The 20,563-nt window shown below is 47.8% G+C and overlaps 1 protein-coding gene across 1 annotated transcript in view; it reads left to right on the plus strand.

The window, feature by feature from the left end:
- trappc14 (trafficking protein particle complex subunit 14) overlaps positions 1-20,563 on the plus strand; it is a 52,162-nt gene that overhangs the window by 978 nt on the left and 30,621 nt on the right. The gene's annotated exons all lie outside the window — the stretch shown is intronic.

A 20,563-nucleotide genomic window follows, 5' to 3' on the forward strand; every position in this document is an offset into this window, starting at 1 on the left:
GGGTGCAGGTTCAGTGCTCTGGGTGTCGGGGTGCTCTGGGTGTCGGGGTGCTCTGGGTGTCGGGGTGCTCTGGGTGTCGGTCCGGTGCACTGGGTGTCGGGATGTCAGTCCGGTGCTCTGGGTGTCGGGGTGCTCTGGGTGTCGGGGTGCAGGTTCGGTGCACTGGGTGTCGGTCCGGTGCACTGGGTGTCGGTCCGGTGCACTGGGTGTCAGTCCGGTGCACTGGGTGTCAGTCCGGTGCACTGGGTGTCGGGGTGCTCTGGGTGTCGGGGTGTCGGTCCGGTGCACTGGGTGTCGGGGTGCTCTGGGTGTCGGGGTGCAGGTTCGGTGCACTGGGTGTCGGGGTGCTCTGGGTGTCGGGGTGCAGGTTCGGTGCTCTGGGTGTCGGGGTGCAGGTTCGGTGCACTGGGTGTCGGGGTGTTCTTGTTGGGGTGCATCATGTGTGATTGGGTGTTGGAGCGCCAGCTGGCCGCACTGGGTGTCTTTGGCGTTTGGGGTGACCCTTGGGTGCCAGTTAGGTGTATTGGATTTCAGGATGCTGGTGGGGTGGTGCATAGGGTGTCAGCCAGTGTTTTCGGGTTGGGGTTGCATTAAGGGCTCAGGATGTCAGAGTGCCAACTGGGTGTTTTGGCTGTCAGTCAGGTGCATTGCTGAATGGTACATGGGGTCAGGGTGCAGATCTTGCCCCTAGAGTCAGTGGCAGATGCCCGCTGATCACATTGGGTTGGTGTGGGTTGTACTGAGTGTGGGTGTGCAAGGTTTCGAGTGAATTGGAGTTTCCGTCAGGGTACATTAGGGGTGTTGGGTATGCTGATGTGCAGGTCTTGTGCAATTTGCTTCTGGTCCTGGCATGATGGTCACGGTTAGCTGAAAGCTGGTCTGAGAACATCAAACATTACAGCCCTTCAGCCCTCAAGTTGCTGTTGCGTCCAGGGGAGCACCGGTAAACTCTTGACTCTACTGTTGCCCGTGGACAAAATGTGAAGATAATTCATCTTCTGTGATTCAGATGTAGCCTAACTCGATAAACTCAGGATGAATTTGATTTTGCCCCAACGCATGTGTTAGTTGAGAAGAGTATTGAAACTTGCTGGGTCATAGCACTTCCTGGTTAATTTGAGTTCACATTTAGCGTTGGGAGCAATAATTTCATGTATCACTTCTGTTTCTGAATTGTTGAGAATTATGTTCATTTAGTGTGTTTGCAAGGTTGTTTGATGCATTGTTTGGCTGCAGTGTGTTGGCATATGCCATAATAGCTCATGTTGTTCCAGCCTGTGAGCACCAGATAGGAGCAGGAATAGGCCACTTGGCCTGCTCCACCATTTCATCGCTCCACCATGGCTGATCTTGGGCTTCAACTCAGTTTGCAGCTAGCTTCCCCTGCTCCTTGATTCTGGAGAGAGACCGAGCATCCATCAATCCCAGGCTGAACTAAATTCAACGATGGAACGTCCCCAACCCTCTGGGGGAACGAATTTCAAAGACTCAATCCCCACCGAGTGATGGAACTTTTCCTCATCTGAGTCCCGTGTTCTCGATTCCCTGACCAGTGGAAACAAGCTTCTGTCAAAATCCTTGCAGATTGCAGTGTGATCGCCTCTCACCTTTCTAAATTCCAGAGCATTGTCGAGTATATCTAATTTACTCAGCCCCTCAGTCAAGAGGGCAGCCCCTTCATCGCAGGATCCAATCCAATTGAGCCTTCACTGTCCCACCTCCGACACAAGCATGCATTAAATATGGAGTCCAAAACTGCATGCAGTATTCCATATGTGATCTGACCAAAACCCTATAAGCAATTGTATTTATTCCTGGACTCCCAATCCACTTGTGATCCAGGGCAGCGATGTATACTGCAGGTGCCTAGCCATTTGAGTGTCACTTGACAGGGTGCTATCTTTGCTCTGTGCTCCAAACCATTGACCCAGTCCGGTTGAGATACGACATGCAAAATGAATTGGGATTCATAATTTTCATAAACCGCTGCCAATGTTTACTATTGTAACCACCTCTTCATGCTCCAGGTAGGGACCGTGCAAGGTCACCTGCACAATCAAGGGTTTCTCGTGGTTAGAAAGCCCAGTCTATGTGAGGGGCAGTCTCAACTTGGGCATGCAGTCATGGATAAATGTGAGGTGCTGTGGTTTGGTGAGGCAAGTCAGGGCAGGACCTAGTGGTAGGGTCCTGGAAAATGTTGCCAAATAGAGACCTCAGGGTGCAGGTTCATAGTTCCTTTAAAATGGAGTTGCAGGTAGACAGGGTAGTGAAGAAGACATTTGGCATGCTTCCCTTTATTGGGCAGAGCATTGAGTCGAGGAGTTGGGAGGGCATGTTGCGGCTATACATTGGTTAGGTCATTTTTGGACTACAGCATTCAACTGTGGTCTCCCTGCTGTAGGAAAGATGTTGTTATATTTGATAGGGTGCAGAAAAGATTTACAAGGATGTTGCCAAGGTTGGAGGGTTTGAGCTACAGGGAGAGGCTGAACAGGCTGGAGCATCGGAGGCTGAGGGGTGACCCTAAAGAGGTTTATAAAATCATGAGGGGCAAGGGTAGGGTGAATAGCGAAGGTGTTTTTCCCTGGGGTGGGGGAGTCCAGGACTAGAGGGCATTGGTTTAGGGTGAGAGGGGAAAGATAGAAAAGGGACCTAAAAGGGCAACTTTTTCACGCACTGGATGATGCGTGTATGGAATGAGTTGCCAAAGGAAATGGTGGAGGCTGGTACAATTACAAAATTTAAAAGGCATCTGAATGGGTGCATGAATAGGAAAGGTTTAGAAGGATAAATGCTGGCCAATGGGACTAGATAATTTCGGATATCTGGTTGGCATGGATGTGTTGGGCCAAAGGGTTTGTTCCGGGGCTTTCCAACTCTATGATTCAATGCAGTCTGACGATGCCTTCAATTTAACATTTTCATCGTTATGTCTGGATCCCTGTGTACTCCCAATCGTTTCTTAGCTTTGTGTAATGTCTGAAGTGGGAGTGCTTCTCTGATGACCGCTTCTTCTGCATCCCCAGTTTCCCTAGCTGCACTGATGGCTGGGCCTTCAGTAATCTCTGTGTAATTGCTTGTCTAAAACCACTCTGCCTCCCTCTCTTCCTCGAAACCTACCAACCAGTTAGGTGCCTATCCCTTTGCTATCCAGGTGCAAGGTGTTGGAGTGCTTGCCATGTGAAGGTTTAAGAATACAGCTGCCTTCTAGTGACCCACTCAACCTGTATTGATATTTATTCTGCACTAGCATCAGATTGGTTTGTAACGTTGCTAGGTCTGTTTCAGATAGTTGTGGGTTTAAAACCCATCTTAAAACTATGACAGGTGGGGAGGAGAAAAGAAGGACAGATTATATTGTGGGAGGTGAAGTTTGCACAAGTCTCGTCCACCTCTTCAGGACGGGTTCAGTGATGGACTGCGTGCAATATCTGAGAGTGGTGTCTTGACAATCATTGCTCCATCAGCCAACACCCAGAACTAGGCAAACGTGAGGACTGCAGACGCTGGGCGTCAGTGTGGTGCTGGAAAAGCACAGTAGGTCAGGCAGCATCAGGGGAGCAGGGAAATCGACGTCTCGGGCAAAAGCCCTTCATCAGGAACGCTTGCTGATGAAGGGCTTTTGCCCGAAACATCGACTTTCCTGCTCCTTGGATGCTGCCTGACCTGCTGGGATTTTCCAGCACCATTCTGATCTCGACACCCAGAACTGATCACCTAGTCATGGACTGCCGGATCGAATTGTGTGCTTGCAAATTTGCTTGTCTTGTTACTGATTTAGCGGCAGTTAGTCACTACGAAAGCACGCAGAGGTGGTATGTACCAACGGTAGGTTCACTTCTGTTCTGTGCCATTTAGTCCCTCGACATCTCATCCAGTGGCATAGCTCGGAACCCTTTCCATGGAATGGTATCATGCTGCTGTGGAAAGGCCCGAGTGTTCCATTAATGCCGAGAGCAATGCCATCAAGGAGTTTCTGACTCTTGGGCTGGGCCACCCGTGACGGTAAAGTTGGAATCAGACACAGCGCAATCCAAAACAATCCCTCAGCAGCATTTCACGTGAATATCTTTCACTGGAAATCAGCGATTGTGACGGTGGATGAAGGCTGCATCAGGACTGAGACCCCTAATTGTCGAGGTTTCCTTACTGCGGGAACTGGACCTACGTTCACAGAATCCCGACAGTGTGGAAACAGGCCATTTGGCCCAACAAGTATTGAGTACAGGAGTTGGGAGGCCATGTTGTGGCTGTACAGGACATTGGTTAGGCCACTGTTGGAATATTGCGTGCAATTCTGGTCTCCTTCCTATCGGAAAGATGTTGTGAAACTTGAAAGGGTTCAGAAAAGATTTACAAGGATGTTGCCAGGGTTGGAGGATTTGAGGTACAGGGAGAGGCTGAACGGGCTGGGGCTGTTTTCCCTGGAGCGTCGGAGGCTGAGGGGTGACTTATAGAGGTTTATAAAATCATGAGGGGCATGGATAGGATAAATAGACAAAGTCTTTTCCTTAGGGTCGGGGAGTACAGAACTAGAGGGTATAGGTTCAGGGTGAGAGGGGAAAGATATAAAAGAGACCTAAGTGGCAACGTTTTCATGCAGAGGGTGGTACGTGTATGGAATGAGCTGCCAGAGGAAGTGGTGGAGGCTGGTACAATGGCGACATTTGAGAGGCATTTGGATGGGTATATGAATAGGAAGGGTTTGGAGGGATATGGGCCGGGTGCTGGCAGGTGGGACTAGATTGGGTTGGGATATCTGGTCGGCATGGACGGGTTGGACCGAAGGGTCTGTTTCCATGCTGTACATCTTTACGACCCTAACTCCACACCAACCCTCTGAAGAATAACCCATCCAGATCTGTTCCCCTACCCTATTACTCTACATTTCCCTCTAACTAGTGCACCTAACCTACACATCCCTAGACATTATGGGCAATTTAGCATGGCCGGTTCACCTAACCTGAGCATCTTTGGATCGTGGGAGGAAATCGGAGCATTTGGAGGAAACCCACACAGACACGGGGAGAAAGTCTCCCGAGGGTGGAATTGAACCCGGGTCCCTGGTGCTGGGAGGCAGCAGTGCTAGCCACTGTGCCACTCCAAAAGCATGCTGAGTTGCCTCCTTGAAGATGCTGAATCAACAACACTGCATTTGCAAGCAGATGAAAGGATGAGCTACCAAGGCAAGGCACAACCCCGCCAGGATTTGAACCCAGGATCTCCTGTTTACTAGACAGGCACTTTAATCAACTAAGCAATGGTACTGTCAGCAAAGTCAAGGAATGTGTGTGCTAATGTGCAACAGCATTGCTATGTTAAAGATTTCAATCCCCAGCCATTGCACCTCCAACCAACACAGATACACAAGCCCTGTGATGATTGGCGAGAGGTGATAGGGATGGGCTTGAGACATCTGGAAGCCCCTAGCTTCGGACTGGCACGTAGATGGTGAAGTTTGGCTCGGTTGGTTTTCTCCTGGAGTAGGAGCGGACCATTTCTTCCAACCTGAGCAGCCCTTCCTCGGGATCGACTCTCCTCACCCCAGGCGGGGAAGCGGCTAGGCCCTAAAAACAACCTGTTCCATCCTCAACCTGGCTGGAAATCCGCTCATTAACTAGCATTCTGAAACTCAAAACTCCGTCTCCGGATCTGGAATGTACGAGCCCTCATGGATGAAATATGAGGAACTATGGTAAAGGAATGTCAAGGAGCGATTCCACCTCCCGGAAACACTTGGGGTTAGAGATTGGCTCATCAGCCACGCAGTGCCCATGACCGATGACGCAGAATTTCCAAGGTGGGAGACAGTGTGTGTTCATCACCATTAGTGGGCGATTACCGGCCACAGCACAAAAGGAGGCCTTTCATATCTGAGCTAGCTGTTGAAGGATCTATCCAGAGCCTCACTCCCTGTAAAAGGTTGGCAAGCGTTTCCTTTGGGATACAGGTTTTAACAGGCTCTCTTGCAAACCCGTTCCAAATTGATGATTTCCTGCAGGTTGCTTCCTGAGTCATTGCTGATTTGTGAGGGCGTGGACTCGGCCCTTTGGCCCCTCAAGCCAGTTCTAGCATTCTGGCTGATCTGAACCCGAACTCTGTCGACCCGTCTTTCCCCTGTGTCACGTGACCCAACAAAGATCGATCAGTCTCGGTTTTAATGAGTTAATGTCCCCAGCCCTTCCACATTGTGCTGATGCCAGGTGTTTTATTTTTATTCTTAGCTGAGAAAACAGGGGAGGCTGGCTTGGCCATTTCAGCAACTCAGTCAACCACAAGGTGGGTCTGGAGCCGCACGTTGGCCAGACCAGGTAAAGGTGGCTGATTTCCTTCCAGAAAGAGCATTAATGAATTAGGTTTTTACTGCAACTAATGCTTTCATGGTCAGTGAGCCGAGCTTTCACTTCCTGATGTTATTCACTCAATCTATCCATATCATGATTTGGAGATGTCAGTGTTGGACTGCAGCGTACAAAGTTAAAGATCACACAACACCAGGCTCCAGCCCAACAGGTTTAATTGGAAGCACACTAGCTTTTGGAGCGCCGCTCCTTCATCAGGTGGTTGAGTTGCAGCGCTCCGAAAGCGAGTGTGCTTCCAAATAAACCTGTTGGACTATAACCTGGTGTTGTGAGATTTTTAACCCTGTCCAGATCCCCCTGCACACTCAGTGTCCACTTCACACGTTGCTCTACCTCTCATTTTAGTGAATCTGTGAATGACGCTTGGTATCCAACTCTAAATCAATTATGTAAATTGTAAACAACTGAGGTCCCGATGCTGATCCCTGAGGCACACCAGGAGCCATTATCATTAACCAGGAAAACATCCATCTACTCCCACTCTTTGCTTCAAGAGACTTTAGTTCCTCGTTGCTTTATCTATGGTGAAACCTCGGCCAATCATAATTGACTTGGCGATCAATCAGCATTCTTTTCTCTTGTAGTGTAACGTGTGCTTGTTTGAAATTTGGTATTCTTTCTTTGGTAACACATCTCTTTTCGGCAAGCAGTATTCTGATAATGTTTCAGTCCATAGAGTCATACAGCCCAGCAACAGACGCTTCGGTCCAACCAGTCTGTGCTGACCATAATCCCACCTGCCCATGCTTGGCCCATAGCCTTCCAAATATTTCTTCTTCATGGACTTATCTAAATATCTTTGAAATGTTGTAACTGTACCCGCATCCACCACTACCTCAGGAAGCTCATTCCACACACGAACCACTCCATGTTTAAAAAAACTGCTGTTTGCCTTTTTAAAATCTTTCTCATCTCACATTAAAAATGTGCTCCCTGGTCTTCAAATCCCCCACCCTGGAGCAAAGATACCTTTATCTATACTCCTTATGATGTTATAAATCTATATAAGGTCACCCCTCAACCTCCTACATTCCAGTGGAAAAAGGTCCCAACATCTCCTCATAACCCAAATCTTCCATTCCCGGCAACATCCTGGTAAACCTCTTCTGAACCCTCTCCAGTTTAGGACTAACCTTCCGATAACATGGAGACCAGAACTGCACACAGTACCTCCCTGGGCACTATGGGACAATTTAGCACGGCCAATCCACCCTAACCTGCACATCCCTGGACACTATGGAGCAATTTAGCACGGCCAGTCCACCCTAACCTGCACATCCCTGGACACAATGGGACAATTTAGCACGGCCAATCCACCCTAACCTGCACATCCCTGGGCACTATGGGACAATTTAGCACGGCCAATCCACCCTAACCTGCACATCCCTGGATACTATGGGACAGTTTAGCACGGCCAGTCCACCCTAACCTGTACATCCTTGGACACTATGGGACAGTTTAGCACGGCCAGTCCACCCTAACCTGTACATCCCTGGACACTATGGGACAATTTAGCACGGCCAATCCACCCTAACCTGCACATCCCTGGACACAATGGGATGATTTAGCATTGTCAAGCTACCCTAACCTGCATATCTTTGCAGTGTGGGAGGAAACCGGAGCACCTGAGGATACACACACAGACATGGAGAATGTGCAAACACCACACAAACAGTCGCCTGAGGCTGGAATCAAACCTGGGTCCCTGTGAGGCAGTAGTGCTAACTACTGAGCCGCCCAAGGGATACAAGTGTTTGCTACCTTATCAGCATTTATTGACAGGTCTGCATTGGAGTTGCACACACCCATTCAGAAGAAACCAGCCAGATTTGGCCTTGACTATATACTATTTTGGCCCAGAATGCGAGAAACCTTTTCATTGTGATTAAATTAGTGAGTTAATGACTGTGTAATGAATCGAGTTGACTCTGCAGTACATTGCTGGGATTGTATAGCTGTGTGTGGAATATAGCCTGGGGTGCAGTCTGACAGGTTGGGACTTGCTGTATATTCAATGCTCACTGCATGATTAAAGTTCTGAGTAGTTAGGGCAGTCCCGGAAGGTGCCTTGGAGGTATGTCAGAGTCTGGATTATGCTCTTGTAAAGATTTCCCTTTGGGCACTTATCCGACTGTTCGTTGTGTTTACAGTGACTGTATCCTTTGTGTCTACTGATATCCTTGCTCCCCAGCCACATTTCTGTCCTGCCATAGACCTGGGTTATGATAGGTTAGCGGTTATATTTTGGGACTGATTTATCCCAAGGATTAACTTTTAGAGGGAGTTCTAATACTATTGCTGAGTTAAGTTGAGTTTGTTAAATCAGTATTAGTTAATTTGAGGCTGGAATTTAAACAACCAGTGAGCAGAGCTATGAGTGATTGTTGTAAAGCCCATCAGGTTTACTAATGCCCACGCACAGTTGACCCGAAGTGTCTCTTACAGTGTGCACGTTAAACTGCTCGATCCCTGACCTGTTTGGCCTCGTTCCAAATGCACCTTCCTAGAGGTGGAAATCAAGGCCAGAGTGTGTGACTTTCCGATGCAGGGATGCTATCTGCTGCATCATGGGGCTGCAGTTGTTTGGAGATGGGCAGTATGTGTGAAGGTTCCTTTAGTGACCACCTCCTTCCGTGAACGGGTAATAGAAGGAGGCCCATTTTTCTATTCTGCTTCTCGATGCTCCCAACTCCTAGCCTGAAGCATTAGCTCCTGCCTGTGTGGATACATTTTATTTCAAAAAGAGACTTTATTCATAAAAATACTTAGTCACTAGAGCAGTTTGCTTCTGTACAGTCTTTCCAGATGAAGAACAAAAAACCCAAGACATTTCTTTCTTGTGCAAGACGGCATTTACATCCATTTGAGGCACTGGGAGGGTCTGCTGACTGAAACAGCCTCCATTTAACTTCAGACAGGAGTCTTTCCCCACTGCACCTTGGCTGTGGCTGTCTCAAGCTTTAGTGGGTCCCTCAGCACATAGACCTGGAATGTGCCAGTCTGCAACACTCTGTCAGGGTCAACTCCTTGCTCTAATGGACCATAACTTGATGATGTGTGTACTTTAACTTTGTCCACCCCAGTCCAACACTGGCACCTCCACATCATTGCTCTGGAAGACCAACACATTTCAGGCAGACCAAACAGCATCTTTCACCAAGGTGATGGTCTTCAAGGTGCAGTTGAAGTTTATCTCGGTGTTGGGGAACAAACGGTAGAACACAGAGTCCTGCATCACGGAGTTGCTCGGGACAATCCTCGACAGGAACCGCTGCATCTTCCTCCAGGCTTCCTTTACAAAGGCACATTCCAGAAGGAGATGTGTGACAGTCTTTCCATCCTCTCAGTTGTTGCAAGGGCAGCGTGTGGTGACACACAGAGTCTGGACATATATAGAGGATCTCACAGCTACTGGTCTTCTCACCACCAGCCAAGTGATAGCTTGGTGCTTGTTGGAAAGTACTGGCTATAAGGCATCTGCCAAATGACTTTGACAGCCTGCTCAGGGAACACCCCAACAGGGTCCACCCTCTCCTTTTCCAGCAGGGTCTCGAGGATGCTTTGTGCTGACTACATCCTGCCGGACTTGTGGTTAAAGGTGTTTTTCTTTGTAGACTTCTCTACCAAGGACAAGTGATACAGAACAGAGCAGCACTCTGTCGAAGTCAGCTTGCTTGAAAACAAAGCTTTTCACTGTATTTCGGTACACATGATTATAAATAAATTCCCATTCTGTTATCAAGGCTGCTGTGGTCATCTTTTGTATGAAGGTGTCAGTCATATCTGTCCCTCAGGTGCTTGGGGAAAAAAGTTACGTTAATATTTCAATGAAAAACCGGTGGGTTCTCTGTCATACGTCAGGTCAATAATTATCTGACAAACGACATAACCAAATAAAGGATAGGATCTGTCCTGTCTTTTCCTGCTGCTCTGCCATCACTAAGTAACTGCAAGTTTTCCTTTGTAAAGATGGATTTTGTAAGCTTTTATTAAATGTTGCTGTTCTGATTAGTTTCTGAGAGAGGAGGGGGAATTTATGAAAGTACTTTGAGTTGACCAGGACACTCAGTTTCTTTTAACCTGCCGCTGGTTTAGTGTTGTCGTGTTTGAGTTGCAAAGTCTTGGTGTGTGGATTGCTGTTAGTCTGTGGTTGAGGATACATATAGCTATGGCTGCCATTAATCCATTCCCCCAAGCTCCACACAAAAGCCTCCAGTATTAAGGGAGTTGTGAAAAGGGATGATTTAACAATATTCACAACTGTGGAGACTTTCCTGTTTAGGAGCCGTTCATTTGTTTTTTTTCTGCCACAAGGCTGACATCTTGTTTCTTTTCCTGTGAGTGGAAGGATCCAGGAAAACATCTCAAATTTCTTTTTAACCATTTGACGTTTTCGATAGTAGACCATTTAGATGGTGCAACTGCTCAGTGAAAACACTGCTCAAAATCCTGCTGCGTCTTGGGTCCTGGTTCCCAGAAAGCCTGGGAAATCCTCTCCATAATCCAGAAAATTGCTGGACAATTCCCCCAAACCTTGTTAAAAATATTAACCGAGAGCATTTGCCTCTTTCCTGCTACTCTCTGTCTGCTTTCCCTTGGCAGTCCCATGCACCCCATCTGTGTAACCTCCATCTCTACGGACCCTCAGACCTAAGTGCCCCCCCCTGACGATCTTGAATGAGATCGAGGTTGTTCCTATTTTGGGAATACTCCCCGGCTGAGCAGCCAAAGGTTTCCGGGGTGTGGAGAATTCCAAGGATTTTCAATCCCCCCGAGTGAAGAGGTTCCTCCTCATTCCAGTCCAAAATGGCTGACCTGATCCTGAGACTGTGACCTGTGCCAGTACCAGTCAAATTCTCCAAACACTTCAGTGAGATTGGCTGTTATTCCGCTGAAACTGGCCTGTTCTATTACCCCATTCTACACAATCTCTCCACATGGGACAGTCTTCTCATTCTAGTGAACTTGGATTTCACCCTCTGTGGGGTAAGTGTCTCCTTCCTTGCATAAAGGTTTGATTTATTATTGCCACACGTACCTAGGTTCAGTGGAAAGTTTTGTTTTGCGTGCAGTGTGGGCAGACTGTACCATACAAAGTACGTTTGAGGAACAGAACAGAGCGAGGAATACAATGTTACGGCTGTAGAGAAAGTGCACAGAAAGCAAGATCGATGTTAAATTTAAAATTTCAGAGGTCCATTCAGTAGCCTCACAACAGTGGGGAAGAAACTGATCTTGAATCTGCTGGTCGGTGTGTTTAAGCTTTTGTATCTTCAGCCTAACCGAAGAGGTGGAAGAGATTATAACTGGGGTGAGAGGGGTCTTTGATGTTGGCTGCCTTCCCAAGGCAACGCGCAAGTGTCGATGGAGTCAGTGGATGGACGGTTGCGTAATGGATTAGGCTGTGTTCACAACTCTGTGTTGTATCTTCCTGTTCTGGGCAGAGCTGATGCCATACCACACCTGGATAGGATGCTTTCTAGGGTGCATCTGTAAACATTTATGGACGTGCTGAATCTCCTTAACCTCCTGCTGAAGTAGAGGGATTGTTGTGGAATTGTATTACTGGAGTGGGAGGGTTCTTTGATTAAAGAGGCCATTGCCCTACACAGTTCCTCAGGTATGGTCTCCCCCGCCCCCCGGGATGGGAGGCTAGGGTGAGTGAAGTGGGAGCAAGTCGAGTCAACAGTTCGGGAATTAGGACTTGCCCATTTGAGCCTAAGGTGAGAATTTTGGTTTTCTCTCTCTGAAGATCGTAGTGTATTAGAAGCTCTTCCCCCAGAGAGAAGTGGAGGGTTACTTAGTTGAATATTGAGTTACATTGAGGGAAAGTATTATTGCAAGACTGTTAATCCAGAGACCCAGATGATATTCTGGGCACACGTGTTCAATTCCCGCCAAGGCAGATGGTGGAATTTGGACTCGGTAACATCTGGAATTAAGAGTCTCATGTGGATCATGAATCCATTGCTGATTGTTGGAAAAAACCCACCTGGGTCACTAATGTCCTTTCGGGAAGGAAACTGCCACCCTTACCTGGTCTGGCCTACACCTGACTCCAGACTCTCAGCAATGCTGTTGACTCTCAACTGCCTCTTGGGCAATTAGGGATGGGCCATAAATGCTAGACCTAGCCAGCGCTGCCCTCATCCTATGAATGAATAAAAATAAATATATTGGAGGGAGAGAGTGGTTAGGCCTAACCCTATCGAAGGTGGGAAAGTGGCATTGAGCCCATAATCTTATCAAGTAGTGGAGCAGGCTTGAAGGGCTGAATGGCCTACTCCCTTTTATCTATCTACATTCCTGATTTTGTTTGTCATTCCCGCCTCAGGTGACTCTCTGTGTGGCGTTTGCACATTCTCCCTGTGTCTGCGTGGGCTTCATCCCACAATCCAAAGATGTGCAGGTTAGGTGAATTGGCCAGGCTAAATTGCCCGTAGTGTTAGGTGAAGGGGTAAATGTAGGGGAATGGATCTGGGTGGGTTGCGCTTCGGCGGGTCGGTGTGGACTTGGTGGGCCGAAGGGCCTGTTTCCACTCTAAGTAATCTAATCAACCGTTAGCACTTAAATGCCAGTTATTCACCTCTATCTTGTGGCCAAAGTAGATGACGTTTCTCATTTGACCTTGTCTAAGGTAGAGCTTTGAGTAGTGCTGAGTAAGTGGTGACTTACTGGAATAAATCACCGAGAGCATTAGCCCTATAACTCACTTGTGTTGCAGAAAATGGTTAGGTTCTTTGACCTGACTTTGGAAAGGTTCATTTTCCAATAATGTCCTGTGTCTCATATTCTGTAATTAAACACAGCCTGACTCCAGGTGCACAGGGTAGCTTACTACTGCAGAGCACTTTGAATCTAAAATATTTACACCCCTTAATATTTCATGCTGGAGCAGGACATATTCATCACTCCCAACTAATTTGCAATTCCACTTAATCCTTTTAGTGCTCAGAGCTGCTGGTGTTGACAGGCATCTTTTCTTCATTCATTTAGGGGTGAGGATATTGCTGGCTGGGCCCAGCATTTATTGTCCATTCCTAATTGCTCAGAGAGCAGTTAAGAGTCAACCACATTGCTGTGGGTCTGGAGTCACATGTAGGCCAGAGCAGGTCAGGATTTGGGTCAAACGCAGACAAGTGAAACCAGTTCAGTTTGGGAAACCTGGCTGGCATGGACGAGTTGGGCCGAAGGGTCTGTTTCCTTGCAGTATGACTCTATGACCTAATCATAAGATGAAAGATGACATGGCGCACAGACCGATGGGCTGAACGGCCCGTTTTTGTGCTGTGCATCTTGAGTAATGTCATCCGATGCAAACCCACAGAACAAGAAATGCTAAAGGATGTTAATGACTGGATGGGTTTTTCCCAACAATCGAATCGGGCTCATTATTTAGACTCTTAATTCCAAATTGTTGTTGGATTCAAATTCCACCATCTGTTTTGGCGAGATTTGAACCTGGGTCCACAAACATTACCTGGGCCTCTGGAGAAATAATGCAGTGAAAATACCACTAGACCACCACTGCCTCATATGCAACACTGAGGGAGGCCATTTGGCCCATCATGTCTGAAATAGCTCTTTGTCAGAGCTGTTCAGTTAGTATCAAGCCACTCCTGCTCCTGCCCCAGGTATTTTTCCAAGTTCCCGTGTGGAATCTGCCTCCACCGTTATTTCAGGCAGTGCCTTCCACATCTCACCAACCTGTTATTGTTTGTTGAATAAATAACCTTTAATGATCTTTTGAAGTGTTCAAAAGAGGCACTTGAATGGAGACTCTCACTGATGACTGATACTGTTGTGCAGTTTTCAGCGTTGCTGTGATTTTATAAATCGAGGTTCAGACAATGCTTCAAGCACACAGCAGCTGAATAGAATATCCTGTTCAGTATTCACTGTGGGGGGGCGGGGTGCCGGAGTAAGTTGGAACAACCAATTGTTGCTTCTGCTTCTGAGCCAGGCCCAACATTTCTTGTTCCGTGGCTTTGCATCAGATTGCCTTACACAGGGTATACAGTCCAGAAACAGGCAGTACCATCTGTCTGTGCTGGTGTCTGTACTCCGTGTCCTCTTTCACCTTATTACTACGTCATACAGCATGGAAGCAGACCCTTCGGCCCAACTCGTCCATGCCAACCTGGTTTCCCACATTGAGCTAGACCCACTTGCCTGCGTTTGGTCGATATCCCTCTAAACCTTTCCTATCCAGGTGCCTTTTAAATGTGGTAACTGTACCCACCCCCGCAACTTCCTCTGGCAGCTCATTCCATCCACCACCACCCTCTATGTGAAAAAGTTACCCCTCAGGTCCTTTCTTAATCTTTCCCCTCTCCCCTCTAGTTTTGCACTCCCTTACCCCGGGGGAAAGACCTTGACTATTCACCTTATCTACTCCCTTCTAGTTCTTTCTGCTGTGTGTAGTTATCCAGCTTCCCCTCCAATATGTCTGTGCTCTCCACCCCAACTGCTCACTATGGTGAGAGTTCCACTTCCTCAGCACCACTTGGGTAAACAGGGTTCTCCTGGGGGATTTATTAGTGACTCTTTTCCATTTATGGATTCGTTGTTATAACCTCTCATTTTTGGCATCATCCCTGTAAATCTTTCCACCTGACATTGATTTGATTTCTTACTGTCACGTGTACCGAGGTACTGTGAAAAGTGTTGCCTTGTGTGCTGGAGAGACCGATCGTACCGTACAAAAGTCATCAGGGTGGCAGAATGTTATAGCTGCAGAGAGAGAGATCAGAACTAACGTTAAAGAGGTCCATTCAAAAGTCTGATAACAATGGGGAAGAAGCTGTTCTTGAATCTGATGGCACATGTATGCAAACTTTTGTATCTTCTGCCTGACAGAAGACAGCATAAGCCGGCTGGGAGGGGTCTTTGATGATGTGCTTTCCCGAGGCAATGGCAATTGGGCTTGCAGTAGATACAGTTGGCTCTGTCCAAGTCATAGCACTGACCAGGCCCCCTTCACTGCAATGCCCTGAATCTGTCGATTGCCATCTGTTGGACTCCAATTTGGCCTTTTAAGTCTACTTTTATTAGTTACGGTTGGTTGACAATGCCTTGATGCCGTCCACCAAGATTTTGATTTTGAGGTGCCGGTGTTGGACTGGGGTGTATAAAATTAAAAATCACCCAACACCAGGTTGTAGTCCACCAGGTTTATTCTGAAATCAACATGGTCATTCTAAAAGATGAGAGACTTAACAAACAATCAATATATTGATCTTACAATATATAATTTCCGTTACATCACACTGTAAACTCTTGCTAGAAATCCTGTGCCTTATGATTTTATTCTCCACAACCGCCTGATGAAGGAGCGTCTCTCCGAAAGCTAGTGCTTCCAAATAAACCTGTTGGACTATAAGCTGGTGTTGGGTGATTTTTACCAAGAGTTTGGTCACCTTTCCAGAACGTCTCCTCGTGTGGCTCAGTGTCCAGCCTCGTTTGGTAATCGCTCCCACAAAGAGCCACGAGAAGATCTTCCTTTGTTGAAAGGCACTACATAAATGTAGAGTGTCGGCTGAATGGCTGGTTTGCCACACCAATAGCGTGGGTCCGATTCCCGCGCCTGCTCAGGTTACTGTGACGGTCCTGACTTCTCACCCTGTCCCATCGCCATGAACCCTCAGGTTAAACCACCACCTTAAAGAGAGAGCAGCCTCTGGTCCTCTGCAGGAGGGAGGGGGTACAATGATGGCTTTCCCTTTCTTAGATTAGATTCCCGACAGTGTGGAAACGGACCCCTTGGCCCAACAAGACTGGGGTGACTGACAATACCAGCCTTTCCCACGGGCAATAAGTGGGCAAATTCCAAATTCTGGTTTCATTAAGGACAAGGTCTACTTTTCAATCTGTTTTGCTGATTCCCTTAAGAATATACATTTCAGGCACCAATCATCCAAACCCTTTGCATCAATATTGTTGGATGTTAGCGGACAGCACATTGGCAGCTGCAATTCAGATCCTCAGTTGCACCTTTACAAATCACAGCTAAGCTGGAACCACAAACCTATTATGTTGGGATTACTGCTTTTAATCTGCTGCAAAACGTTACTTCAAGTTTCTGATTTACTTTTAGAGCATTGGCAGCCATTTTACTGCTTGGGGTTACGGAATTATCGGCGGGTTAGGGTGCGGAAGGGTTGGAGAGTTACGACGTGGAAAGATTGAAGAGTTGGGGTGGGGGGCAGGTGGCTCCGAGAGTCAGGGCGGGGGAAGGTCGGGGAGCCGAGAGGGTGGGAACGTCAGTGAGCCGGGGCGCATCCAGGCAAGTGGGGAGTATCCGCTCGCATTCCTGACCTGTGGGACAGGCTTCGGGGAGTTACTTGCTGCAGGATTCCCAGCCTCTGACCTGCTCTTGTGGCTGCTGTGTTTATGTGGTTAGTCCAGTTGAGTTTCTGGTCAACAGTGACCCTCAGGATGTGGTGGGGGTGGGGGTTTCAGTGATGGTAACGCCATTGAATGTCAAGAGGCGGTGGTTATTGTCTTATCAGCGATGGTCATAGCCTGGCATTTGTGTTCCTCAAAGAGCATTCAAAAGGAAGAGCTGGTGATGGGGGGGGGGGTGGAGGTTGGAGTGCCTTATGGAGCAATAGCTTGAGCCTGGGGCCTAGTTGGTGGTAGGCCCAGGCTCCCTGTGGTAGAGCACTTAAAATTAGAGCAAGGGATCACAGAGGACCAGTGGAGAAGGGTACCTCATGCAGGAGGGGCTTGAAATTGAAGTGGACTGCATGGGGAATGAAGGGCTTTTGCCCGAAACCTCGATTTTCCTGCTCCTCGGATGCTGCCTGACCTGCTGTGCTTTTCCAGCACCAATCTAATCTAGACTCTGCTTTCCAGCATTTGCAGTCCTTGTTTTTACCCTGCATGGGATATGGCAACATGTGGGCAGGAGCTGGTGCACACTGGAAGGCTGTAGTGGTGCTGAGTGAAGTCTGGGTGCAAACAGATATTTTACTGCCTGCTTTTGATTGACTGCTCAGCTCCACACTTGGATGGGCAAGGTCACTTACTGAGACCAGAGTGAGGTAATATCATGCAGCTTTGAGAACCCTTGTGGTGCGGTGGTAGTGTCTCTACCCTGGACCAGGAGCCCAATAGGGTCAAGTCCCATCCACTCCAGAGCTGTCTCTGAGCAGATTGGTTCAAAAATATCGACATTGCAGCTTTGCCTACCAGTGGGTCAGATAGCGAGCAGGAGCAATCCGAATCCCGAACCAGTTCCCAGCCTGTCATTAGGCATCAGTTTATTCTAATGCTCAGACTGAGGTTCTGAACAAAGTGGGATTATCAAACTCGAGAAAGTGACGTGGGAAGCGTTTGAAATTGTAAATGAGCATTTGAAGTGTTGAGTCACGTCTCTACAGCAGCTTGTCCATGTGACTGATTACTTGATCTTCCAATGTGACATGTAACATTTGTCACGAAGCTGTGTAATGTATGTACTTGAAATAGACAATGGAAATGATCCCAGTGGAATGTTGAGTGTGTTCCACTTAGTTTAATAATGATCTTGGACAGCAGTGATGTTGGAGTGTAATCTATTGGCACTCCATTTTGCAGAAACTTAACGCTCATTAACTGAAGCTGTTCCTGCAGCAGAGAGCGTTCTTTGTGTAATTTATTTTGGTGCAGAATTGGTGCTGCATTTACTTCTGCAAACCAAATGACGACAGTATTTCTCTCCTCTCCCCTCCCCCACCTCTCGGTGTGAAGATGGACAGTGTTATCCTGTTGAAAGGAATCGGATAATAAATCTTTGCCCATCTCATCTGCCGAGGGAGAGGCTTGCATAACTGTCCTGCATTTTGATTCAGTGGAGAACTACATTTGAAGTCTATTATTTACACGCATGTCAATGTGTTTCCGATTGGCTGTGCCAGCTCTGTTTTGTGTTGTGGAGTATGCCCGGTGTTGGTGTCCTTCCGTTTAAATGATCTAAAGACTTAGTTCCTTGACAGTCCTTGCACAGGTCCAGGGGCTATGTCTGACAGCACCCCCAGAGCTGCTGGCGCTGTTGGAATTTCTGTAGGATTCCAGTTGAATTTCTCAGAAGGGAAAATTGAACTAATTGGGCGGCACAGTCGCTCGGTGGTTAGCAGGGCTGCCTCACAGCACCAGGGACCCAGACTCGATTCCACCCCCGGGCAACTGTCTGTGTGGAGTTTGCACACACTCCCCGTGTCTGAGTGGGTTTCCTCCAGGTGCTCTGCTTTCCTCCCACAGTCCAAAGATGTGCAGGTTAGGGTGGATTGGCCGTACTAAATTGTCCCATAGTGCCCAGGGATGTGCAGGTTAGGGTGGATTGGCCATGCTAAATTGTCCCATAGTGCCCAGGGATGTGCAGGTTAGGGTGGATTGGCTGTGCTAAATTGTCCCATAGTGCCCAGGGATGTGCAGGTTAGGAGGAGATTGGCCGTGCTAAATTGTCCCATAGTGCCCAGGGATGTGCAGGTTAGGAGGAGATTGGCCGTGCTAAATTGTCCCATAGTGACCAAAAATGTGCAGATTAGGCAGGTTGATCATGCTAAATTGTCCCTTGTGTCCGAGGATATGAAGGCTAGGTAGGTTAACCATGATAAATGTAGGTTTCAGTCTTAGGATGGAGTTGTGTGTCTGGGTGGAGTGCTTTTCATAGGATCATTGCAGACTTGATGGGATGAATGACCTCTTTCCACTCTGTAGGGATTCTGAGTTACTTCCAGTTTTCAGTAGGTCTCCATAACGAGGAGCAGAGATCGACCATTTGGTCGTCCGGTGATGTGTGAACGAAGCAAGGGTAATGTGAGAGAGAAGGGAGTTTGGGAGGGTGAAGGATGGGGGTCGGGAGAGAAGAGAAAAAGACGGAAGGAGGGAATCAGGAGAGTGGAAAACAGTGAAGCTTGAGAAAGGGGAAAAGCAACAAATTAACATTTAATCTTTTTAACATATCGTCACAGCCAATTCCTTATTCATCTGTCTCGTCGAAAAAGAGCAGCAGGGTAGGAGAGATTAAACTGCTGGCAAGAGAAACAGCCATTCAGCTTTCACCTCGTGAGTAGTTAGGGCCAGGAATACACTGCCTGGAAATGTGTTGGAGGCAGGTTCCATTGAGGCGTTCGAGAGCTTACTCAGATAGTAACGGTGTGCAGGGAAATGGGGAAAAGGCAGGGGACTGGCAGTAGATAGTAGAGTGGGTGCAGGCATGATGGGTTGAATGGTCTCCCCCTGCACCACGATAATTCTGAGAACATCTGTGCAAATCGAGTCAGTCACGCAGCAAAGGTGGGACCAGACGTGGGCGACGTCAGTCTCCATGGACTGAAAACCTTTTGGTTGTGCCCACTCAGTCGTGATTCTTTGGAGCATTCTGCGCTGGCCCGTTTTTACACAGGCATTGCATTTTGTTCACCCCGTCACTCGGCATCTCAACCCCTTGGGAAGAGGTTGTGCACGTTCCTGAGACCGGTGCAGAAATGCCGTGCTGCAGCCCTTTTGTTTTTAAGAACCAGGTTAATGCGGTGTTGTACAGCATGTCTCTCCTCAGTCCTTAGGACTAAACCCAAGAGAGTGCGAAAGAGATTTTTCCACTTGAAAGTGCTTGCAGAGACAATGCAGAGCTCAGATCACTTTAAATAGTCAATTTACGAAAGGCTTGACCTTCACAGTCTTTGTTTTTGAGAAGATTAATCTTCCCAGACAGATCCCATCACGGTGGTGCTGAGACGGTCGTACATCAAGAGCCATCCACTGGTGGCAATCTATAATAATTACTGTTTTGCAATCTTGCGTTCTTTAAATTGCTGTGTATGTTCGGAAGCAGCCTGATGCAAGTTCTTGTTAATAACTGTGTGGGCTTCAGTTACCAGCTGCCTGCCTGATGGCTGTCGTGACCCTGGTACTGTGTTACCCCCTCAGTCTGGGGTTACCCTCTGCCTCAGACATGACAGAGCAAAGCATTAGGATTTTGTTTCACGCTGACCAGCCGCTGTTCTTGCCAGCCTTACACTTTCCCTATCCTGCAGCTCTTTTCTGACTAGACAGCGAGATAACGAAGTGGCTGTGATGATATGTTTAACAAATGTTGATTTGTTTGTTTTCCTTCTGAAGCTTTCAGTCTCCTGTCTTTCCTGCTCCTTCACTCCTCCTTTGGGGTTTCTTTCTCTCTGTGCCTCCCTTCATTCCCCCTCCTTCCCCCCTCCTTC

This window comes from Chiloscyllium plagiosum, chromosome 48, assembly GCF_004010195.1.
Source record: "Chiloscyllium plagiosum isolate BGI_BamShark_2017 chromosome 48, ASM401019v2, whole genome shotgun sequence".
Classification (NCBI taxonomy): Eukaryota; Metazoa; Chordata; class Chondrichthyes; order Orectolobiformes; family Hemiscylliidae; genus Chiloscyllium; species Chiloscyllium plagiosum.